At 55.7% G+C, this 25,095-nt stretch overlaps 1 long non-coding RNA gene across 1 annotated transcript; it reads right to left on the bottom strand.

Annotated features, from left to right (window-relative positions):
- Nucleotides 1-10,235: 10,235 nt before the first annotated feature.
- On the bottom strand, nt 10,236-12,138 carry LOC121108925. The gene is made up of 3 exons (XR_005843559.1): nt 12,044-12,138; nt 11,822-11,907; nt 10,236-10,915 (listed from the first exon to the last, which is right to left on the bottom strand). It is a non-coding gene; the product is annotated as an uncharacterized LOC121108925 (long non-coding RNA).
- Nucleotides 12,139-25,095: the final 12,957 nt, after the last annotated feature.

Below are 25,095 nucleotides of genomic sequence, written 5' to 3' on the forward strand. Positions count from 1 at the left end.
TCTGTGCTCATACTTTCTGAGTCCTGTTCTTCAGAAAGGGCTCTTTGTTTACTAGCTTGAGTCCTTCCCCACTCATAGGAAAATTAAAACACAAGAAAGCCGCTGGATCAGCTACTGCCTTTCACTACAGTTACCATTTTAGGTTATGGATCAAGGTTGAACTGTACAGAGGGAGTGCAGCCACAAGGCTCTGGCTGTGCCAAGCCTCCCACGTGCCCGGGCCCCAAAGCAGCCCCAACTGTGCCTGGTCCTCCTCCATCCTGGGCCCCAAAGCAGCCCAACTGTGCCTGGTCCTCCTCCATCCTGGGACCACAGGCAGCCCCAACTGTGCCAGGTCCTCCTCCATCCTAGGCCCCAAGGCACAGGCTGTGCCTGGGCTCCCTTTCGTCTGGGCCCAGACAAGGCCTCAACTGTGCCTGCTCCAGCCCGGGCCCCAAATCTGCCCCATCTGTGCCAGGCCCCACTCCAGCCCAGGCCCAAAAGCAGCCCCAACTGTGCCTGCTCCTCCTCCATCCTGGGCCCCAAGCAGCCCAACTGTGCCTGGCCCCCCTCCATCCTGGGCCCCAAAGCAGCCCCAACTGTGCCTGGTCCTCCTCCTCCATCCTAGGCCCCAAAGCCTGGGCTGTGCCGGGGCTCCCTCTGGTCTGGGCCCAGAGGAGGCCTCAACTGTGCTAGGCCCCGCTCCAGCTCGGGCCCCCCAGTGCAGCCCCAACTGCACTGGTCCTCCTCCATCCTGGGCCCCAACACAGCCCCAACTGAGCCTGCTTCTCCTCCATCCTGGGCCCCCCCAGTGCAGCCCCAACTGCACCTGGTCCTCCTCCATCCTGGGTCCCGAGGCTCTACCTGTGCCTGGGCCTCCTTCCTTCTGGGCCCACACGAGGCCTCAACTGTGCCAGGCCCCCTCCAGCCTGGGCCCCGAGGCCACCACTGTGCTGGACCACCCTCCGGCACAGGCCCTGCCCCAAGCCCTGCCCCCTGTGGACAGCTCTGCTCTTTGCCTGCTTGGTTTTTGTTCTCTCTTCACTCTGCCAGGTTAACTGGATGAGTTTCAATGGGCCGAGTGTCGGGTCCTGCATTTTGGTCACAACAAGCCCAGGCGTCCCCCAGTCCTCCTTGGGGAGGAGTGGCTGGAAAGCTGCCTGATCCCTGAAAGGGACCTTGGTGTGCTGACGGGACAGGTGGCTGAAGATGAGCCAGCAGTGTGCCCAGGTGGCCAAGAAGGCCAATGGCATAACCACAATTCCTGGCTCAGGAATGGTGTGGTGAGCAGGACTAGGGAAGTCATCCTGCCCCTGGACTCGGCACTGGCGAGGCCTCACCTCGAGTCCAGTGTTCAGTTTTGGGCACCTCAGCACAGAAGGGCCGTTGAGGTGCTGAAGCAGGTTGAAAGAAGGGCAACAAGGCTGGGGAAGGCCTTGGCCAATATGCCCTCTGAGGAGTGACTGAAGGAACTGGGGCTGTTTAGTGTGGGGAAAAGGAGGCTGAGGGGAGACCTGATGGGCTGGCTCCCTATTCCACCCAGGGAGCTGGTTCAGTCACCATCCCTGAATGTGTTGAAAACCAGGTGGTGCTCGGGGACATGATTGAGCAGGGGCTCGTTAGAGTTAGGCTGGTATGGTTAGGTTGTGCTTAGACTTGAGGGTCTTTAAGGTCTTTGTGGCGACAAAAACTGCAACCATCTCAAGCCTGGGGGAAAGGGGCTGACCCCAACGGTCACGCAACCCCCCTGGGGGGAGGGGCTCCCCTAACTGCCACTCTCCAGCTGTCATGGCAGGTAAGGCAGCAGGCTTCCCCTGCTCCCATGCTTCAGCTGGCCCCAGCGCTCCAGATCCCACCCCTGTGCCCCAGATCCCACCCCTGTAACCCCGATATCACCCCTGTAACCCAGAGCTCACCCCAGTGTCCCAGATCCCACCCCAGCGTCCCAGATCTCACTCCAGCGCCCCAGATCCCAGCCCTGTAAGCCCGATCTCAGCCCTGTGCCCCAGATCGCACCCCAGCGCCCCAGAGCTCACCCCAGAGCCCACCCCAGAGCCTACTTTGGCCTTTCCCCACAGAGAGAATCCCTCGAGGAGCGCTGACGGTGCCTCTGACGCCCGACGCCATTTTCTCTGAAGCGACTGTGCCGCCACCGGACCCCGCCTGGATGCAGCCCACCATCCGCGGACCGATGCCGGTACCACCCCAAGCCCTCCCTCCCCACTGCCACCTACCTGGCGCCTCAGGCCTCTGTCTGGCCTGGGGTACCAGGTGTCTGGGGACAGGCAGCGCGGCTCCCCCCTGGGGGGCTGCCCCCAACTGGGGCTCCACTGCCACCTGGGGGCCTGCCCCCAACTGGGGGGCTGCACTTACCGGTGTGCTGCAGCTGCTACCTGGGGGGCTGCACCCAGCTATGGCTCCCCCCACTGCCCCCGCTCACTGCTGGGGACATCCCCTGCTGGCAGGGACGCTGCCGCCCCAGCAGCCGATGGGGCTGTGGCCTGGGGCCGTGTTCCACGGGGAGCCCCCGCAGCCCGCAGGCACCTGCCTGCCGCAGGCCCCCGGCCGCCCCGGCCCCCGCCAGTTCTTTTGCAGGTACCACCACTGCAGGAGCAGGTGCTCCCCGTGCCCTGCACCCCCTGCCCGCCACCTGGGAGTCGCCGATGGAGCCCTTTCAGGACGCCGTGGTGCTCACGGAGGACCAGGGGCACCCAGCGCCCACCGACGGGTGCCCCCATCCCGCCACGGCTCCGCTCGGCTGCAGCACCGCAGCGCTGGACTCAGGGGGTGAGTTTGGGGGCTGCGGGGCGTGCGGCAGGCTGTCCGCACCGGGTGGCTGTGGGAAAGCTGGCATTGCCCCACTGGGGATGTCCTTGCTTTTCCAGCAGCCACAGCGAGCGCAGACATCCCGGAGGACGTGGCGGACATCCAGCATCTCCTGGCATGGCTCAACGACGGTGAGTTTGGGGGCAGCAGAGCTGGCGGGGGGTTGCTGGCACCCACCCACCCACCCACACTGGGTGTGGGAAGAAAGCTGGCATTGCCCCACTGGGCATTTTCTGCCTTTTCCAGAAGTGACATCCAAGACAGGCATCCTGTACGACGACGCAGACATCGATGACCTGCTCACGTGGATCAACAACGGTGAGTCTCTCTCGGAGGGGCAGCAGAGCTGCTGGGGGGTGTCTGCACGGAGTGGGCGTGGGAAAGCCGGCATTGCCATTGCCCCGCTGGGCATTTTCTGCCTTTTCCAGAAGAGACACCCAGCACCCACAGACTTGACAACGATGATGTGGAAATGGACCGTTTGCTCACCTGGATTGACGGTGAGACTGTGCTCCGCAGAGGTGACCCCCAGAGGTGGCTGCCTGCACCGAGTGGCTGTGGGAAGGCTGCCATCATCCTTCGGGGGGATGTTCTTGCTTTTTCAGAAGCGGCTCTGGAGGTCCCCCAGCACAAGCAGGACCTGCCCGGTGTCACAAGAGAGGGGACCAAAGCCACTGCAAACAGCTGCCAAACGCAAGAGCTGATGCAGCGCATCACTGCCACGGAGCCACTGAGCCCTGATGTCTCCAGCAGCCTCGACTCCTCTTCTTCCGGCACAGAGCACTCGGACTCCTCCGGGGCCAGCAGGGAGCTGAGCAACGAGACACATCCTGAATCAGGGCTCCTCAGCAACTCGCTCTGCTGGCAGCCAGCATCCCCTGAGCTGCCCGTGCCGACGCCCCTGGCTGCCCCTGCGCCTCCGTCGCCCCGCACTGCACATCTGATGGAAGAGGCGCGGCGGAGGCAGCCCCGGGTGGTTCTCACCCGCCTGGCACTGCCGACCCCCCTGGCTGCCCCCGCACCTCTGCTGCCCCGCACTGCACGTCTGATCCAAGAGGTGCAGCGGAGGCAGCCCCGGTGGTTCTCACCCGCCTGGCACTGCCGACCCCCTGGCTGCCCCCGCACCTCTGCTGCCCCACACTGCACGTCTGATGGAAGAGGCGCGCGGAGGCAGCCCCGGGTGGTTCTCACCCGCCTGGCACTGCCACCCGGATGCATCTCCTGCCGGCTGGCAGACATGCACCACGAGGACAGCACCGAGCCAGCCAAGTGCCCAGCGCCCGCCTGCACCACCACTAACAGCAAGAGCACCGGGCACGAGCAGCACACTGGCAGCGGCCCAGCCACAAAGAGGAAGCTGCCGCGCTGCCACGATGGCCCAGGCCACAAACACCGGCGCTAGGCCAAGCTGGCTGTGTCAGCACGGTGGGCGGGCAGCAGGAGGACTGTGCCCTGATGGGGTGCCCATCACAGCCCAACAGCGGCTCGAGCGGGAGCGCACCAAGAAACCGGCCCACTTGCTGGAGCAGGAGACGTGGCCATAGCCGACCAAGACGGCTCCCTGGAGCCCTGGGCTCCTCGCTGGCCCCCACCATGCCCAGAGAGCAGCGGCAGTGTTCTGGGGGCACCAGCACCGGCCCCAGCCCTACCCCTCCAAAACTGGGCTGTCCACAAACGGCATCTTGGGCTGGGGCAATGCGGGACTCTGAAGCTGATGGACCGCCAACGGGTTGGACTGTCAAAGCTTTGGGCTGGGAAAAGAAGGCTGGGGGGTGGGAAGAGGGTGGGGAGGGGATGGTTGCGGGGTGGGGAATGGGTGGGGGTGGGAATTTGGGTGGGAACTCTTTGGGTGAGAACTTGGGGTGGGAATTCTTGGGGTGCTGGGATCTTTTTGGGGTTGGAAATGAAATGGCTGTACTGTGATATTGTTGGGGTGGGAATCCGGGGTGGGGGGAGGGAATTTGGGGTGGGAACTCTTGGGGTGGGAATTCATGGGGTGTTGGGATCTTCCTGAGGTTGGAAATGGCTGTACTGAGATATTGTTGGGGTGGGAATCCGGGGTGGGGGGTGGGAATTTGGTGTTGGAATTCTTAAGGCACTGGGATCTTTCTGAGGTTAGAAATGAAATGGCTGTACTGTGATATTGTTGGGGTGGGAATTTGGGGGTTGGGAAACTGCTGGGGTGAGAAATGGCTGCCGTGGGAGATGGTTGGCATCAAAAATTATTGGACACCGTAACTGCTGGCACTGAAGATGGGGGGAGGGGGAGGGAATTCTGTGGGGTGGCAATTCTGGGGAGAAATTGTACTCTGATCACGTTACACTCCCAAGTTGTTGGAATTTGGAGGAAGGAACTGTTGGGGTGGGAATTTGGGGGGCTGGGAGGTTTTCTGCAGAGGGAGGGAACTATTGGTGGGAGGGAGCGGGGGGAAAGCGGGGAGGAGGGTGGGTGGTGAGCAATTGATTGCGGGGTGGGAGCTGGGGGGTGGGAAATTGATTAGAGGGTGGGAATTTTAGGGGGTGGGATCAGAAACAATTGTTAGGGTGGGAAATGGTTGGGAATATAATCATTTATTTGCTGTTTTGTACGTTAAATTATTAAACGTATGGCGTTCGCTTTCCTACACCTCTGCCTGCAGTCGTTTGTGCAGCACCAAAGCCCCCCCCCGTGCCCACCTCCGGGGATGCTGGGGTGGCTGCAGCGAGCCAACAGCTCCTCCACTCTGAACATCTCCATCTCCATCGCTGCTGTCAACGCCTCTGTTGCCTTGTGCTGTTCCTGGGGAAGGAGATGGTCACGCAGTGAGCAGTGGGTGTGTTGAGCTGGGGGCACTGGGCAGTACTGGAGGCACTGGGAAGCCCACTGCAGGGCACTGGGGGGCACTGAGTTTGCACAAGAAGACTCTAGACAATACTGGGAGGCAATGGGAGCTTAAGTGGGGAGCTAAGCAATCCATTTCTCCCGTGGCGGAGACTTTCTCCTTGGGGCTGACCCCCCCCACCCCCAGCATTGCTTGACTCTGCCCTGGGCGCTGTGGTCCACGCATTCCCACCCTGATGCTGTCTCTCAGTGACACATTTGTCACCCACAGACTCACCGTGGGTCCTGAGCTGGGCTGGGGGGTGTCCTGTGAAAGCAACCCCAGTGACAGCCCTGAGCCCTATACGGCACACAGCCCGGAAAACCACCTTTCATGCTGCCAAGATCAGCTTCAGCTCATCACCCTGGGACTCCAGCGGGGGGCTCTGTGGAAGCTTCCCCTGTTTCCAGCTGCTGCTACCCCGTCCTTGTTGACCATGCTTCATGCTCTGGCATACACCTGGAAAGGTGAACTCTGCCATGGCCTAGGAAGAGCTCTGCTCTTTCTTTCTTAGCAATGCCTCTGAACATCTTGAAAGCCAGGAGGAAGAGGCCATGACTGAAAGTCAGAGAGATTCTGGCAGCACAAGGGACCGTTTCACAAGAACAAGCTCCACACAGTCTACGGCAACACCATTTCTTAGCTGCTCTCCTCCCTGCCCCAGTGGCGGTCACACACTTCATCATCTCCACTTGACAGGCTGGAGCAGCACCAAGTTGTACTGATGGGTTTCTGAAGGCCCTTTTAACCTCCAGAGGGAAGAAAACAGCCCGAACAAAAGGGGGCAGCGGGGCTCTCCCTAGGACACCACTGGTCTCAGCAGAGTGCACAGGGACTTCAAACGCACAAAGCACCCACAAAAGCATCCCAACAGCCCCAACAAGGAAGCAAAACAAACCCAGGACGCTCTGCAGGGCTCCCAGCTCTTAGTAGCTCACACCTGCTCCGTGGACACAGCATGCACAGAAACCGCACCTCCCCTCTTCCCATTTCTCCCCCTGCCATTTCTACAGCCATTTACACACACTGGGGAAAGGCAGCGTAAGGCTCGTGGAGAAGACTGGGTGGACATGACATTTCTCACTCCCCTGCTGCCAGAGCACTGCTCGCCTAGAGAACGACTATTTCTCAAACAAGCACCAACCAAGCACGGCAACAAACAACTGAAATGGCACTTGCCCAGCAAAACAACCAGCCTGCCCAAAGACCTCTCCTCAGAGACTTGCCCAGAAGGCCACAACCATTACTCCCACGTGGCAGGCTTACTCACAGAACAGCAGCCTTCTCGTCACCGTGCATCACCAGGACACAAGCAGCCTGCTGGGGCAAGGAAGGCAATCTCTCCTCAGCATCTCACCACACACGTTCCCTCCGCACTGCTTTCCTGCACAGATACAAGGACAAAAGCCTCACTTCATCCGAGCAACGACTGGCAGCAACTCCACAAAATCCTCCACGCCAAAGCAGCTCCTGCAGATGCACAACGGAGTCCTCCGCAAGGAACACGAGCTTATGCTGCAGCCTCTGGAGAAGCAAGCTGCCTTTGTGGTGCTTGCTCGGGAGGCCTCCTTTGCATCACCTCTCAGCCACAGCAGGAGAGCTTTTCTTCTCCATATCCATGCACCTCGGTACCTTTTCCCAAGTTCCAAAAAGCCAAGGAAGGCAAAGCAAAATCACCTGAAAAGCCGAGAAACAAAGAGGAACACCCTGAAGGAGGGAGAAAAGAGTTCCAAGAATGGGAAAGGGAAAAGTATCAATCACCACATCGGAACAAAACCAAGGTATTGCAACACAGGAGCAGCAATAAAGCAAGACTGACAAAAGAACGGCAAACAACAAGGAAAACAGAGCAAAGCAAAACAAAGACACGAAATACAAGAGTCCAGCACATGAACTCAAGACAGCATCATGGCAAAGCAAGGAAGCCAAACACAGGAAAACAGGCCCACTGCCCCGCCACAGGCATACACTGATCTAGATCACTCCGTGACAGCCAGCTAACACAAACGGGAAGGAAGTAGGAAAGCAGTCTTTTTGGACTTCACAGGCTTTCCGCCTCCTCAAATCTTGTTCTGCTCAGGAGCAAAAAGAGGGAAGCAATTCACCTGGATGACAAAGGGTGCAGCCTGGTTCCACCCCTCCCTCACCTCATTTCAGGGCTGGCTGCCCCAAGGGAAGGATCACTGCTTCAAATTCTGCTCTTGTTGAGTAGGGTGTGAGCCCTCCTCCTCACAAAGGGGTAAGCAGTTCCATCTTCATTTACTGGACTGAGTCCCTTCCGCTCCCTGGGTAAGGGAAAACTGTGCCTGTGATAGCCTTGGTCTACAGTTGCCATTCTGGGTTAACCAGTGGTACACTTCCGTCGGCCTGGGTCAAAGGAGGTCCCTAAGGGCCAGCTGGGTCTGGCCCCTCTGGCTTCAAGCAGCAGAAAGGCTTACAGTAGCAGCTGATAGCCGACGGGGGATACCACTCTGTGTAGAAATGGGGGTACTCAGAGCTGCGTGAACTCCTTGGACAGGCCAAACAGCGTGGAGGTCACTTCTACTGGTAGCTGTGCAATTCAGGAATGAAGTCTGTTGCTCAGCTCGGACGCCTGACAGCATTTTGTGTGCTCCAGCAGCTTTACTCTGAGCAATGTATTGCTGTCAGGCAGCCTGGGGTTTCTTTACCACTACCTCAGCAGGAACAAGACTAGAAATACGGTCCGTAAGTGCACTGCAGTTGAACAGAAAATGGTCTGGTTTGGCTGTAAGAATAGTGTATTTTTTTTTGGAGGGAAAAAATTTTTTGTTTTTTTTTTTTTTTGGGGGTTGGATTGTGGGCTACAGGACAACGTGGAAATGCTACCAAGTGTTCAGTCAGGGCAAAGGCTTAGGAAAACCCCCTCCAGGAGATTGGCTTAAAGGTTGCTGTTGGGCTAGCAGTTTAGGAGAATGAGAGTTAACCATAGTGGTTAGGAGAGGCTTGCCTGCCCACACACCCAAACCCCTTCAGTGACAGGTCACGGTTACCACATTTGGATTAGAGCGAAGGATTCGCACTTCGGTTATGGTTAAGGGCTCCCCTTTGTTTAGACGTGAGTGGCCCTTACTTGGATGAGGGCTAACCCTATCCCTGTTGCATTTACGAAAGGCTTAAGGGCTACCCATTATTTGGGGTTAAACTTACCTGTTGTATGGCAAACATTAAGATTGTAAGGCAAATAGGTAAAGGAGCAGAGAGAGAATTGCCTTTCCAAAGGAGGAATGAAATACAAAGCTTACCCGTACCCTGGGCGCGCAGAACAGCTCCACTAAGGGTGACCTCCAGAGAGAGAGCCTTCCTCCTTGGGAGTCAGCCCTTACATGGGGTCTAGCAGGGCTGCAGCCAGGGTCCACCCCTTCCGGTCACTCAGGTGAAACTGCCATCACCTGTGCCCCTGCAGCTGACTCAGCACTCGCCTCAGGTGGTCAAACAGAGGGTCAGGCTGTGATTATACAGTTCCCATACACCTGTGTGGTTCAGACTTGTGGTTTATACATTTGGATTAGTGTTAGGAGCTACAATTTCTAGTACAAGAGAAAGGAAAAGAAACGCTACTGGGAAAAAATACAGTGCAAAGAAGTGAACAGCAAAAAAAAAAAAAAAGCACCAAACTGAAAAAAAGAACAAAGAAAAACCCCACGCACATCAAAGAAAGCCAATAACAATACATGAAACAACAACAAACACCAAATTCAAAAACAAGCAACCAACGCTAACAGAACAGAATACACTCTCACGGAAAAGCAAAGATGACAACAGAGTCTGGGAGAGGCAAAAACTCAGCATCTATGCCTGGGAAGATGACACAGAACAATCTACATACACCAATGCCGAGAAAATGGGGCAATAGGCCCGCATGGATCCAGCCAGCTGGAGAAAAAGCCACAAGAGCACCACAAGGGAAGAGGCAAGGAGGCCCAGGAGGCGTGGACCCACCTGGGAAACTCCAAGGAGCTGCAAATGCATCAAGCACGGCAGGAAAGCCCAGAGAGGAGGCTGCAGTTCAAGAAGCCAGAAAGGAACAGACAGAACAGAACAATCAAGGGAGAGAGCACATCAGGTAAGTGAAGGCAAAGGAAGAGCAAGGCCGGGGCAAGGGGACAAGGAAGGCAAAGCCAGGTAAGGCAACCAAGAATGAAGAGCAAGGGAGAAACTCCAAGCAAAGCCAAGAACCATCCTCTGAAAAGGCAAGGAATGCTCTCCTCTGGGAGGAAGAAGCTAATGCAAGCAAAGAAAAGAACAGCTAAGACAAAGAGCCAACAAAACAGACACAAAGACAATGGAAAGCAAAGCAAAAGCGCACTACTGAAAAGCAATAGGGGAAAAACAACCAAGCAAGGAAAACAAAGCAAACAAAACAAGGTCACCATACTGTATTCCATTCATTTGCTTTACTCGTGTATATCGTGTCAAAGCAAAGAAACCAAACACAGTACAAAGAGAAAAGCACTCACCAATGCTTTGCACTGAAGAGAAGGAATAAATGAAAATTCACAAGCAATGCAAGGCAAAGATACAAAAGAAAAACCAAGGAGCAAAGCAAAGCCATTCCAGAAACAATAACCAAAATAGGAATTACTAAAAAGCCAAGGAAAGCAAAGCAATATCACCCGAAAAGATGAGAAACAGAAAGGAATACCCTTAGAAAGCCGAAATCCAGCCATCAGAGGACTGTGTCAACTCCATGGATTCCAGTGACACCAAGGTATCTGCAACATCAAATTTCAGCCAGGCATCCCGGGCCCTTGGTGGCCTATGACAGCAGCGCTCCTACAGAGTTCATTCTCTTACACCCTGATACCAAAGACATGCTACCTGTGAGTGGCTAACACAGTATCTGGCTGCCACAGGACTTGCGAGGAGTGACACCAAGTTTTCTCTCTCTAGTCAGCACACAGAAGTTACTTTGGCTGCCTTTGCAGGAGAAGAGAGCAATCTCTTGCCATGCAGGGAGGGAGGACGTGGTGTACTTCTAGCATCAAGTTACATGTGGTCAAGTCAGGTGATGACATACCTGCTCCCAGCCTGAATCGTCACCCTTCCTGAACGCTGTCACTGAAAGCTTGCTGCTATTGTGTTAGCTGATTCTTGCGAGCATTCCCTCCTGATGAGCTTCACATACATCAGGGCTTGGACAAGTCTTAGTGACGAGGGCATCAAAATTGCCATCTGGCCGCAGTGATCATCTGGACACTAGCTTTTCATTACACGTGAAACAATCTTTCCTGCAAGATATGAAGAAGGAGAGAAAACAATGCTCAGTCTCAACTGTCGGGAGGCACTCCTCTGCCTGAAAAATAGATAACCTCATTGCACATACTGCCAAAAGACAGCTAGACACTGTACCGTTCTGTACACTTGCACTGCGTTTGCAAGGATCTGACCAAGGAAAAAATGGTTTCTTCTGCAGCTAGCTAAAACAGGGGCTTCTTTGAGAGAGCAACAGCATGCACACACACTGCCTGCAAGCCCCCTGGCATCCTTCTGCTGTGCTTATGGAGCACCTGGAGCAAGCAGGCACTGACTGCATAGCTCGTGGGGGCTAACACTGCTCAGATAACAACCGAGGGCGTGAAGAAATGTGGCAGGAGAAGCAGTGCATTCCTAACGCAGCAACAAAGACTGGAGCACTGCTCAGACAGGTAGCAGAGCTCCTTCATTAGCGGTCACTGTTAACCCCATCCAGTCAGTGCTGAGCAAAATGAGGACTCTGCAAACTGCAGGTAATATTTCCTGCTGGCTCAGCTATAGTCATTTATGCAGCTTTTAGGGCGGTTTGGTGTTTTTTTCTTTCTTTTTCTGTTCCTTGCTTTTGGTGAGATGCTAATAATTCGTGCAAACTCCCCCATACACAACCAATCGCCATCAGATGATGAGACAAAAGGCTGAGATAAGCCCCACTTCTAGCTATACACTGTTAAAACGTGAAAATAAATCTGTTCAGAGATTTTGCGATGCATATGCATGCAACAAGAAAAGCAGAGGCAGGGAAAAGAAGAGCTGGCTTGCATGGCAGCAGGTGAACAATGAACAAGGGAAAAACACTTGGCTGTAACATTCACACCCGTCTCTCATCCCACCTAAGACCCAGAACACAACAACTTCAAAGTAATACTCTAACTGATCCGTACTGTATTGAGCCTCTAGACTGTCTCTGCTTCTCTGCTTCTGTAATTTAAGCTTCTTTTGTCTTGCTGTTCAGCAGGCAAACCTCACCCTAAGAAGACAAGACGCAAACTATGGGTGGAGTATGTATGTAGCCAAATTAGTAAAAATGCCTTTGATATGAGACAACAAACAGATGTGAGACGATGCTGTCTGAAATGGACCCATACTGACTTGAATATACGTACCAAAACACTAGAAATCACGTTGTTACCATATTGGAGTCTTTCCTGTTCCATCACTTAAGCCGTGTAGAAAGCTGATTCAAAGATCTGGAAGAGAACACTCACCTATGGAGAGCAGGAGACAAATCCAGCCTAGTTCAGCTGCAGCTGAAAGCTGTCATCAGCCAAAGCCTCAGCACTTACCAGAATGCAAACAAAGCTATTCTTCATGCGTTCCTTTTTTAAGTTGAACACAATGCCTGCCATTAAAAAAAGAATAACAATAAAAATAATCCTACCTGGCTTTTCTTGGAATCCAAAAACAGGAGAAAAATCACAGAAACGTGGTGGAATGACTCACACAGCTGGAGTGCTGTGATGGATGGCTAGCGACTTTTCAAAAGAGAGAGGCAAGGCAGGAAAGGCAGTGGTGCAGCCCTCTACGTTAAGAAAGAATGGGAATGTCTGGAAATGAACGATGGCCATGATAGGGTTGAGAGCTTCTAGGTCAGAATAAAAGCAAAGGCCAGTAAGACTGACGTTAGCGTGGGAGTGTGCTACAGGCCACCCAACCAGGATGAAGTGGTGGGCAAGACACTTTAGAGACAGCCGCATGAGGTCTCAAGCTCAGAAGGGGCCAGAAGATGATCCTGGTAGCTACAGACCTACGGTGTCTAACCTCGGTGCCAGGGTAGGTTATGGGATGGATAACGTTGCGATTCATTACAGGTCAACCAGGGGATCAGGCCCGGTCACAATGAGTTGACGAATGGGAGATCCTGTTTGACACAAGAACTCGCCCCACGCCACCATGGCCAGAGGAGACTCCAGCAGCAGCAGCAGCAGGAGCAGATCCCGTGGAGGGAGGAAGCAGGGGCAGCTGGGCCTGCTGTGCACATACACAGATAGACATGTAGATACCTTGTCACTGCTCTTCTGCCTCCACTTTTCTGGGGGACTGGGAGTTTTGTCTTCACACAGGAACTTCGCCACAGCAGCATTTTCCAGTCCGTGGCACCTTGATCCCAGGATGTGCTCCGCACCGTGCTTCTAGGGCATCAACATCTGCTGGTGCACAAAGGCCCCTGAAAGGAAAAGCACCCTTGCACGTTTGCACTGCTCCCACACTCCCCAGAACTGTCTCTCAAATCTCACATAACACAGACTCTCTCAGACTCTTGGCTGCAGCCCAATAGCACAGCATCCCCTCTCTCACCCCCTCTCATGAGCCAAGAGGCCATAGTTTGTGTCCCTTTTTAAGCTTTACAGACACAATCAGGCAAGAACTTCGGTTTGCCCATCCTGCAGCCAGGAATGCTCCAACCTGAGGGGGGAGTGGCCGTGAGAGCAATGTCTCTGTGCAAGTGCAGCTCGTTCCTCCCCTCTGACAGGGGCAGAAGGAGGGAGGCAACAGACAAAAGCAGAAAGCGTCTGCATATCCCTAGTGGCTCTAATTTCCTGCCTCACGCTGGGAAACGAGCTGAGTCGCTGGGCCTCTCCGTTAGGCTTAGCTCTGCAGCTCGGACATCATCTTTACACTCAGCTGTTCCTGGGCATAATGCTCCACACAATGACCCTGCAGAGCCCAAAGGCCTGCCTGCCTGCTGTCACTCACCTGGAGGTTGCAGGGTGCTGTGCCTCTTGGCTGGACCTGCTGCTGCTAGCTGTCACTTGCAAGACACTGAGAGGCCACCTGCTTGGAACTGCAGGCAACAAACACAAACGAGAAAAAAGGAAGGAAGAAAGGATTCTTTCATGTCACAGGCTTTCACAGGCTTCATTAAAACACATTCTGCTGTGGAGCACAGCTGCAAGCATTTCACCTGGGCAAAAAACGGGTGGAGCCTGGCTCCAGCCTCCCCACCCTCGTTTAAGGGCTGCCTGTCTAAGGGGAAGAATCTCTACTGGGAGATCTGCTCTGTGCTCATACTTTCTGAGTCCTGTTCTTCAGAAAGGGCTCTTTGTTTACTAGCTTGAGTCCTTCCCCACTCATAGGAAAATTAAAACACAAGAAAGCCGCTGGATCAGCTACTGCCTTTCACTACAGTTACCATTTTAGGTTATGGATCAAGGTTGAACTGTACAGAGGGAGTGCAGCCACAAGGCTCTGGCTGTGCCAAGCCTCCCACGTGCCCGGGCCCCAAAGCAGCCCCAACTGTGCCTGGTCCTCCTCCATCCTGGGCCCCAAAGCAGCCCCAACTGTGCCTGGTCCTCCTCCATCCTGGGACCACAGGCAGCCCCAACTGTGCCAGGTCCTCCTCCATCCTAGGCCCCAAGGCACAGGCTGTGCCTGGGCTCCCTTTCGTCTGGGCCCAGACAAGGCCTCAACTGTGCCTGCTCCAGCCCGGCCCCAAATCTGCCCCATCTGTGCCAGGCCCCACTCCAGCCCAGGCCCAAAAGCAGCCCAACTGTGCCTGCTCCTCCTCCATCCTGGGCCCCAAAGCAGCCCCAACTGTGCCTGGCCCCCCTCCATCCTGGGCCCCAAAGCAGCCCCAACTGTGCCTGGTCCTCCTCCATCCTAGGCCCCAAAGCCTGGGCTGTGCCGGGGCTCCCTCTGTCTGGGCCCAGAGGAGGCCTCAACTGTGCTAGGCCCCGCTCCAGCTCGGGCCCCCCCAGTGCAGCCCCAACTGCACTGGTCCTCCTCCATCCTGGGCCCCAACACAGCCCCAACTGAGCCTGCTTCTCCTCCATCCTGGGCCCCCCCAGTGCAGCCCCAACTGCACCTGGTCCTCCTCCATCCTGGGTCCCCGAGGCTCTACCTGTGCCTGGCCTCCTTCCTTCTGGGCCCACACGAGGCCTCAACTGTGCCAGGCCCCCTCCAGCCTGGGCCCCGAGGCCACCACTGTGCTGGACCACCCTCCGGCACAGGCCCTGCCCCAAGCCCTGCCCCCTGTGGACAGCTCTGCTCTTTGCCTGCTTGGTTTTTGTTCTCTCTTCACTCTGCCAGGTTAACTGGATGAGTTTCAATGGGACCGAGTGTCGGGTCCTGCATTTTGGTCACAACAAGCCCAGGCGTCCCCCCAGTCCTCCTTGGGGAGGAGTGGCTGGAAAGCTGCCTGATCCCTGAAAGGGACCTTGGTGTGCTGACGGACAGGTGGCTGAAGATGAGCCAGCAGTGTGCCCAGGTGGCCAAGAAGGCCAATGGCATAACCACAATTCCTGGCTCAGGAATGGTGTGGTGAGCAGGACTAGGGAAGTCATCCTGCCCCTGGACTCGGCACTGGCGAGGCCTCACCTCGAGTCCAGTGTTCAGTTTTGGGCACCTCAGCACAGAAGGGCCGTTGAGGTGCTGAAGCAGGTTGAAAGAAGGGCAACAAGGCTGGGGAAGGCCTTGGCCAATATGCCCTCTGAGGAGTGACTGAAGGAACTGGGGCTGTTTAGTGTGGGAAAAGGAGGCTGAGGGGAGACCTGATGGGCTGGCTCCCTATTCCACCCAGGGAGCTGGTTCAGTCACCATCCCTGAATGTGTTGAAAACCAGGTGGTGCTCGGGGACATGATTGAGCAGGGGCTCGTTAGAGTTAGGCTGGTATGGTTAGGTTGTGCTTAGACTTGAGGGTCTTTAAGGTCTTTGTGGCGACAAAACTGCAACCATCTCAAGCCTGGGGGAAAGGGGCTGACCCCAACGGTCACGCAACCCCCCTGGGGGGAGGGGCTCCCCTAACTGCCACTCTCCAGCTGTCATGGCAGGTAAGGCAGCAGGCTTCCCCTGCTCCCATGCTTCAGCTGGCCCCAGCGCTCCAGATCCCACCCCTGTGCCCCAGATCCCACCCCTGTAACCCCGATATCACCCCTGTAACCCAGAGCTCACCCCAGTGTCCCAGATCCCACCCCAGCGTCCCAGATCTCACTCCAGCGCCCCAGATCCCAGCCCTGTAAGCCCGATCTCAGCCCTGTGCCCCAGATCGCACCCCAGCGCCCCAGAGCTCACCCCAGAGCCCACCCCAGAGCCTACTTTGGCCTTTCCCCACAGAGAGAATCCCTCGAGGAGCGCTGACGGTGCCTCTGACGCCCGACGCCATTTTCTCTGAAGCGACTGTGCCGCCACCGGACCCCGCCTGGATGCAGCCCACCATCCGCGGACCGATGCCGGTACCACCCCAAGCCCTCCCTGTCCCCACTGCCACCTACCTGGCGCCTCAGGCCTCTGTCTGGCCTGGGGTACCAGGTGTCTGGGGACAGGCAGCGCGGCTCCCCCCTGGGGGGCTGCCCCCAACTGGGGCTCCACTGCCACCTGGGGGCCTGCCCCCAACTGGGGGGCTGCACTTACCGGTGCTGCAGCTGCTACCTGGGGGGCTGCACCCAGCTATGGCTCCCCCACTGCCCCCGCTCACTGCTGGGGACATCCCCTGCTGGCAGGGACGCTGCCGCCCCCAGCAGCCGATGGGGCTGTGGCCTGGGGCCGTGTTCCACGGGGAGCCCCCGCAGCCCGCAGGCACCTGCCTGCCGCAGGCCCCCGGCCGCCCCGGCCCCCCGCCAGTTCTTTTGCAGGTACCACCACTGCAGGAGCAGGTGCTCCCCGTGCCCTGCACCCTGCCCGCCACCTGGGAGTCGCCGATGGAGCCCTTTCAGGACGCCGTGGTGCTCACGGAGGACCAGGGGCACCCAGCGCCCACCGACGGGTGCCCCCATCCCGCCACGGCTCCGCTCGGCTGCAGCACCGCAGCGCTGGACTCAGGGGGTGAGTTTGGGGGCTGCGGGGCGTGCGGCAGGCTGTCCGCACCGGGTGGCTGTGGGAAAGCTGGCATTGCCCCACTGGGGATGTCCTTGCTTTTCCAGCAGCCACAGCGAGCGCAGACATCCCGGAGGACGTGGCGGACATCCAGCATCTCCTGGCATGGCTCAACGACGGTGAGTTTGGGGGCAGCAGAGCTGGCGGGGGGTTGCTGGCACCCACCACCCACCCACCCACCCACACTGGGTGTGGGAAAGAAAGCTGGCATTGCCCCACTGGGCATTTTCTGCCTTTTCCAGAAGTGACATCCAAGACAGGCATCCTGTACGACGACGCAGACATCGATGACCTGCTCACGTGGATCAACAACGGTGAGTCTCTCTCGGAGGGGCAGCAGAGCTGCTGGGGGGGTGTCTGCACGGAGTGGGCGTGGGAAAGCCGGCATTGCCATTGCCCCGCTGGGCATTTTCTGCCTTTTCCAGAAGAGACACCCAGCACCCACAGACTTGACAACGATGATGTGGAAATGGACCGTTTGCTCACCTGGATTGACGGTGAGACTGTGCTCCGCAGAGGTGACCCCCAGAGGTGGCTGCCTGCACCGAGTGGCTGTGGGAAGGCTGCCATCATCCTTCGGGGGGATGTTCTTGCTTTTTCAGAAGCGGCTCTGGAGGTCCCCCAGCACAAGCAGGACCTGCCCGGTGTCACAAGAGAGGGGACCAAAGCCACTGCAAACAGCTGCCAAACGCAAGAGCTGATGCAGCGCATCACTGCCACGGAGCCACTGAGCCCTGATGTCTCCAGCAGCCTCGACTCCTCTTCTTCCGGCACAGAGCACTCGGACTCCTCCGGGGCCAGCAGGGAGCTGAGCAACGAGACACATCCTGAATCAGGGCTCCTCAGCAACTCGCTCTGCTGGCAGCCAGCATCCCCTGAGCTGCCCGTGCCGACGCCCCTGGCTGCCCCTGCGCCTCCGTCGCCCCGCACTGCACATCTGATGGAAGAGGCGCGGCGGAGGCAGCCCCGGGTGGTTCTCACCCGCCTGGCACTGCCGACCCCCTGGCTGCCCCCGCACCTCTGCTGCCCCGCACTGCACGTCTGATCCAAGAGGTGCAGCGGAGGCAGCCCCGGGTGGTTCTCACCCGCCTGGCACTGCCGACCCCCCTGGCTGCCCCCGCACCTCTGCTGCCCCACACTGCACGTCTGATGGAAGAGGCGCGGCGGAGGCAGCCCCGGGTGGTTCTCACCCGCCTGGCACTGCCACCCGGATGCATCTCCTGCCGGCTGGCAGACATGCACCACGAGGACAGCACCGAGCCAGCCAAGTGCCCAGCGCCCGCCTGCACCACCACTAACAGCAAGAGCACCGGGCACGAGCAGCACACTGGCAGCGGCCCAGCCACAAAGAGGAAGCTGCCGCGCTGCCACGATGGCCCAGGCCACAAACACCGGCGCTAGGCCAAGCTGGCTGTGTCAGCACGGTGGGCGGGCAGCAGGAGGACTGTGCCCTGATGGGGTGCCCATCACAGCCCAACAGCGGCTCGAGCGGGAGCGCACCAAGAAACCGGCCCACTTGCTGGAGCAGGAGACGTGGCCATAGCCGACCAAGACGGCTCCCTGGAGCCCTGGGCTCCTCGCTGGCCCCCACCATGCCCAGAGAGCAGCGGCAGTGTTCTGGGGCACCAGCACCGGCCCCAGCCCTACCCCTCCAAAACTGGGCTGTCCACAAACGGCATCTTGGGCTGGGGCAATGCGGGACTCTGAAGCTGATGGACCGCCAACGGGTTGGACTGTCAAAGCTTTGGGCTGGGAAAAGAAGGCTGGGGGTGGGAAGAGGGTGGGGAGGGGATGGTTGCGGGGTGGGGAATGGGTGGGGGGTGGGAATTTGGGGTGGGAACTCTTTGGGTGAGAACTTGGGGTGGGAATTCTTGGGGTGCTGGGATCTTTTTGGGCTGGAAATGAAATGGCTGTACTGTGATATTGTTGGGGTGGGAATCCGGGGTGGGGGAGGGAATTTGGGGTGGGAACTCTTGGGGTGGGAATTCATGGGGTGTTGGGATCTTCCTGAGGTTGGAAATGGCTGTACTGAGATATTGTTGGGGTGGGAATCCGGGGTGGGGGGTGGGAATTTGGTGTTGGAATTCTTAAGGCACTGGGATCTTTCTGAGGTTAGAAATGAAATGGCTGTACTGTGATATTGTTGGGGTGGGAATTTGGGGGTTGGGAAACTGCTGGGGTGAGAAATGGCTGCCGTGGGAGATGGTTGGCATCAAAAATTATTGGACACCGTAACTGCTGGCACTGAAGATGGGGGGAGGGGGAGGGAATTCTGTGGGGTGGCAATTCTGGGGGAGAAATTGTACTCTGATCACGTTACACTCCCAAGTTGTTGGAATTTGGAGGAAGGAACTGTTGGGGTGGGAATTTGGGGGGCTGGGAGGTTTTCTGCAGAGGGAGGGAACTATTGGTGGGAGGGAGCGGGGGGGAAGCGGGGAGGAGGGTGGGTGGTGAGCAATTGATTGCGGGGTGGGAGCTGGGGGGTGGGAAATTGATTAGAGGGTGGGAATTTTAGGGGGTGGGATCAGAAACAATTGTTAGGGTGGGAAATGGTTGGGAATATAATCATTTATTTGCTGTTTTGTACGTTAAATTATTAAACGTATGGCGTTCGCTTTCCTACACCTCTGCCTGCAGTCGTTTGTGCAGCACCAAAGCCCCCCCCGTGCCCACCTCCGGGGATGCTGGGGTGGCTGCAGCGAGCCAACAGCTCCTCCACTCTGAACATCTCCATCTCCATCGCTGCTGTCAACGCCTCTGTTGCCTTGTGCTGTTCCTGGGGAAGGAGATGGTCACGCAGTGAGCAGTGGGTGTGTTGAGCTGGGGGCACTGGGCAGTACTGGAGGCACTGGGAAGCCCACTGCAGGGCACTGGGGGGCACTGAGTTTGCACAAGAAGACTCTAGACAATACTGGGAGGCAATGGGAGCTTAAGTGGGGAGCTAAGCAATCCATTTCTCCGTGGCGGAGACTTTCTCCTTGGGGCTGACCCCCCCCACCCCAGCATTGCTTGACTCTGCCCTGGGCGCTGTGGTCCACGCATTCCCACCCTGATGCTGTCTCTCAGTGACACATTTGTCACCCACAGACTCACCGTGGGTCCTGAGCTGGGCTGGGGGGTGTCCTGTGAAAGCAACCCCAGTGACAGCCCTGAGCCCTATACGGCACACAGCCCGGAAAACCACCTTTCATGCTGCCAAGATCAGCTTCAGCTCATCACCCTGGGACTCCAGCGGGGCTCTGTGGAAGCTTCCCCTGTTTCCAGCTGCTGCTACCCCGTCCTTGTTGACCATGCTTCATGCTCTGGCATACACCTGGAAAGGTGAACTCTGCCATGGCCTAGGAAGAGCTCTGCTCTTTCTTTCTTAGCAATGCCTCTGAACATCTTGAAAGCCAGGAGGAAGAGGCCATGACTGAAAGTCAGAGAGATTCTGGCAGCACAAGGGACCGTTTCACAAGAACAAGCTCCACACAGTCTACGGCAACACCATTTCTTAGCTGCTCTCCTCCCTGCCCCAGTGGCGGTCACACTTCATCATCTCCACTTGACAGGCTGGAGCAGCACCAAGTTGTACTGATGGGTTTCTGAAGGCCCTTTTAACCTCCAGAGGGAAGAAAACAGCCCGAACAAAAAGGGGGCAGCGGGGCTCTCCCTAGGACACCACTGGTCTCAGCAGAGTTCACAGGGACTTCAAACGCACAAAGCACCCACAAAAGCATCCCAACAGCCCCAACAAGGAAGCAAAACAAACCAGGACGCTCTGCAGGGCTCCCAGCTCTTAGTAGCTCACACCTGCTCCGTGGACACAGCATGCACAGAAACCGCACCTCCCCTCTTCCCCATTTCTCCCCTGCCATTTCTACAGCCATTTACACACACTGGGGAAAGGCAGCGTAAGGCTCGTGGAGAAGACTGGGTGGACATGACATTTCTCACTCCCCTGCTGCCAGAGCACTGCTCGCCTAGAGAACGACTATTTCTCAAACAAGCACCAACCAAGCACGGCAACAAACAACTGAAATGGCACTTGCCCAGCAAAACAACCAGCCTGCCCAAAGACCTCTCCTCAGAGACTTGCCCAGAAGGCCACAACCATTACTCCCACGTGGCAGGCTTACTCACAGAACAGCAGCCTTCTCGTCACCGTGCATCACCAGGACACAAGCAGCCTGCTGGGGCAAGGAAGGCAATCTCTCCTCAGCATCTCACCACACACGTTCCCTCCGCACTGCTTTCCTGCACAGATACAAGGACAAAAGCCTCACTTCATCCGAGCAACGACTGGCAGCAACTCCACAAAATCCTCCACGCCAAAGCAGCTCCTGCAGATGCACAACGGAGTCCTCCGCAAGGAACACGAGCTTATGCTGCAGCCTCTGGAGAAGCAAGCTGCCTTTGTGGTGCTTGCTCGGGAGGCCTCCTTTGCATCACCTCTCAGCCACAGCAGGAGAGCTTTTCTTCTCCATATCCATGCACCTCGGTACCTTTTCCAAGTTCCAAAAAGCCAAGGAAGGCAAAGCAAAATCACCTGAAAAGCCGAGAAACAAAGAGGAACACCCTGAAGGAGGGAGAAAAGAGTTCCAAGAATGGGAAAGGGAAAAGTATCAATCACCACATCGGAACAAAACCAAGGTATTGCAACACAGGAGCAGCAATAAAGCAAGACTGACAAAAGAACGGCAAACAACAAGGAAAACAGAGCAAAGCAAAACAAAGACACGAAATACAAGAGTCCAGCACATGAACTCAAGACAGCATCATGGCAAAGCAAGGAAGCCAAACACAGGAAAACAGGCCCACTGCCCCGCCACAGGCATACACTGATCTAGATCACTCCGTGACAGCCAGCTAACACAAACGGGAAGGAAGTAGGAAAGCAGTCTTTTTGGACTTCACAGGCTTTCCGCCTCCTCAAATCTTGTTCTGCTCAGGAGCAAAAAGAGGGAAGCAATTCACCTGGATGACAAAGGGGTGCAGCCTGGTTCCACCCCTCCCTCACCTCATTTCAGGGCTGGCTGCCCCAAGGGAAGGATCACTGCTTCAAATTCTGCTCTTGTTGAGTAGGGTGTGAGCCCTCCTCCTCACAAAGGGGTAAGCAGTTCCATCTTCATTTACTGGACTGAGTCCCTTCCGCTCCCTGGGTAAGGGAAAACTGTGCCTGTGATAGCCTTGGTCTACAGTTGCCATTCTGGTTAACCAGTGGTACACTTCCGTCGGAGGCCTGGGTCAAAGGAGGTCCCTAAGGGCCAGCTGGGTCTGGCCCCTCTGGCTTCAAGCAGCAGAAAGGCTTACAGTAGCAGCTGATAGCCGACGGGGATACCACTCTGTGTAGAAATGGGGGTACTCAGAGCTGCGTGAACTCCTTGGACAGGCCAAACAGCGTGGAGGTCACTTCTACTGGTAGCTGTGCAATTCAGGAATGAAGTCTGTTGCTCAGCTCGGACGCCTGACAGCATTTTGTGTGCTCCAGCAGCTTTACTCTGAGCAATGTATTGCTGTCAGGCAGCCTGGGGTTTCTTTACCACTACCTCAGCAGGAACAAGACTAGAAATACGGTCCGTAAGTGCACTGCAGTTGAACAGAAAATGGTCTGGTTTGGCTGTAAGAATAGTGTATTTGAGGGATTTTGGGTGGATGTGGGCTACAGGACAACTTCTGTTGGTGACTGGTTTCTGGGAAGGAGAAAAATTACACTTGGTTTTAGGGAATCAGCCCGGGATTCAAGCGACTCTCACTGAGAAAAGGGAAAAGGGAAAGCTTCTGTGGGTAAGAACATTATTTGGCGAGCTGTTGTAAGAGCGATGGAAATCTCTCTTGTTGTAATAAGAGATGGAAAAAAGCAGGGGAGTTACCTCGTAGGAAAAAAGAGCTCAGGAGCTTGAGACAGTGTCTCAGAAAAGGCGTGCTTTTGCTTAGCATTGCTCTGTGTCTGAGTTTTCCTTGCTATTTGTGCATGAAGCCCTCAGATGGGAAACCCAGCCTCCCCCTCCAAGTGAGGACATTGCCCTAGCAGCCCCTGGGGCTTGGCCTGAAAGGAAGGGAAAAAAAAACCAACAACCAACCAAAGCAGTGCAATGCAAAGCAGAGAAAGAAGCATAAAAGAAAGAAAAGATGTTAAATAGCAAGAGGAAAGCAAAGAAAAACCACACGACATGGAAAGAACAAAGACAAAGACAACTCTCGGGATGGAATCAAAGAATGCCCTCAGGCATCTGTCCCCTCCCCTGAACCTTCCTACGTCCCAAGAGTTTCTGCCCGGTGGGACCACGTGCAGGACAGCAGGCTTTGGCTTGATGGGCTGCAAGGCCAAAAAAGGCGGCTCCAGGCCCCCAGAGGATGTCACAGCTGACATCACCCACGCTCCTGGAACCTTTGTGCTGTTACAATCAGTTTCCATGACGATGACGGGCCCTCCACAAGGACAGCGGGCAGATGTTGACAGGCACCTCAGCTGGGAGATGCACTGCCCGCAGCCGCTCGCCGTGCCCTGGGGCTGAGAGCAGCCCTGGCAGAAGACAAGCTCGGCTCATCCCCTGCTGGATTACGGTTAAGTGCTACTATTTAGTCTTACTACTAACTGCGGACCGTTACCCTTTGGCATCAGATGGTCGGGTTACTGCATTAGATAAGGCTTCACGTGAAATGCTACCAAGTTCAGTCAGGGCAAAGGCTTAAGGAAAACCCTAGGGATTGGCTTAAAGGTTACTGTTAGAGGCTAGCGTTTAGATGAAGAGTTACCATAGTAGGTTAGGATGAAGGGCTTCCCTTCAGTGACAGGTCAACGGTTACCACATTGGATTAGAGCGAAGGATTCGCACTTCGGTTATGGTTAAGGGCTACCCTTTGGTTTTAGGACTGAGGGTGGCCCTTACTTGATGAGGGCTAACCCTATCCCTGTTGCATTTACAGAAAAGGCTTAAGGGCTACCCATTAGTGGGGTTAAACATTACCTGTGTGTATGGCAAACAGATTGTAAGGCAAATAGGTAAAGGAGCAGAGAGAGAATTGCCTTTCCAAAGGAGGAATGAAATACAAAGCTTACCCGTACCCTGGGCGCGCAGAACAGCTCCACTAAGGGTGACCTCCAGAGAGAGAGCCTTCCTCCTTGGGAGTCAGCCCTTACATGGGGTCTAGCAGGGCTGCAGCCAGGGTCCACCCCTTCCGGTCACTCAGGTGAAACTGCCATCACCTGTGCCCCTGCAGCTGACTCAGCACTCGCCTCAGGTGGTCAAACAGAGGGTCAGGCTGTGATTATACAGTTCCCATACACCTGTGTGGTTCAGACTTGTGGTTTATACATTTGGATTAGTGTTAGGAGCTACAATTTCTAGTACAAGAGAAAGGAAAAGAAACGCTACTGGGAAAAAAATACAGTGCAAAGAAGTGAACAGCAAAAAAAAAAAAAAAGCACCAAACTGAAAAAAAGAACAAAGAAAAACCCCACGCACATCAAAGAAAGCCAATAACAATACATGAAACAACAACAAACACCAAATTCAAAAACAAGCAACCAACGCTAACAGAACAGAATACACTCTCACGGAAAAGCAAAGATGACAACAGAGTCTGGGAGAGGCAAAAACTCAGCATCTATGCCTGGGAAGATGACACAGAACAATCTACATACACCAATGCCGAGAAAATGGGGCAATAGGCCCGCATGGATCCAGCCAGCTGGAGAAAAAGCCACAAGAGCACCACAAGGGAAGAGGCAAGGAGGCCCAGGAGGCGTGGACCCACCTGGGAAACTCCAAGGAGCTGCAAATGCATCAAGCACGGCAGGAAAGCCCAGAGAGGAGGCTGCAGTTCAAGAAGCCAGAAAGGAACAGACAGAACAGAACAATCAAGGAGAGAGCACATCAGGTGAGTGAAGGCAAAGGAAGAGCAAGGCCGGGGCAAGGGGACAAGGAAGGCAAAGCCAGGTAAGGCAACCAAGAATGAAGAGCAAGGGAGAAACTCCAAGCAAAGCCAAGAACCATCCTCTGAAAAGGCAAGGAATGCTCTCCTCTGGGAGGAAGAAGCTAATGCAAAGAAAAGGAACAGCTAAGACAAAGAGCCAACAAAACAGACACAAAGACAATGGAAAGCAAAGCAAAAGCGCACTACTGAAAAGCAATAGGGGAAAAACAACCAAGCAAGGAAAACAAAGCAAACAAAACAAGGTCACCATACTGTATTCCATTCATTTGCTTTACTCGTGTATATCGTGTCAAAGCAAAGAAACCAAACACAGTACAAAGAGAAAAGCACTCACCAATGCTTTGCACTGAAGAGAAGGAATAAATGAAAATTCACAAGCAATGCAAGGCAAAGATACAAAAGAAAAAACCAAGGAGCAAAGCAAAG

Source organism: Gallus gallus, unplaced genomic scaffold (genome assembly GCF_016699485.2).
Source record: "Gallus gallus isolate bGalGal1 unplaced genomic scaffold, bGalGal1.mat.broiler.GRCg7b scaffold_83, whole genome shotgun sequence".
NCBI lineage: Eukaryota > Metazoa > Chordata > Aves > Galliformes > Phasianidae > Gallus > Gallus gallus.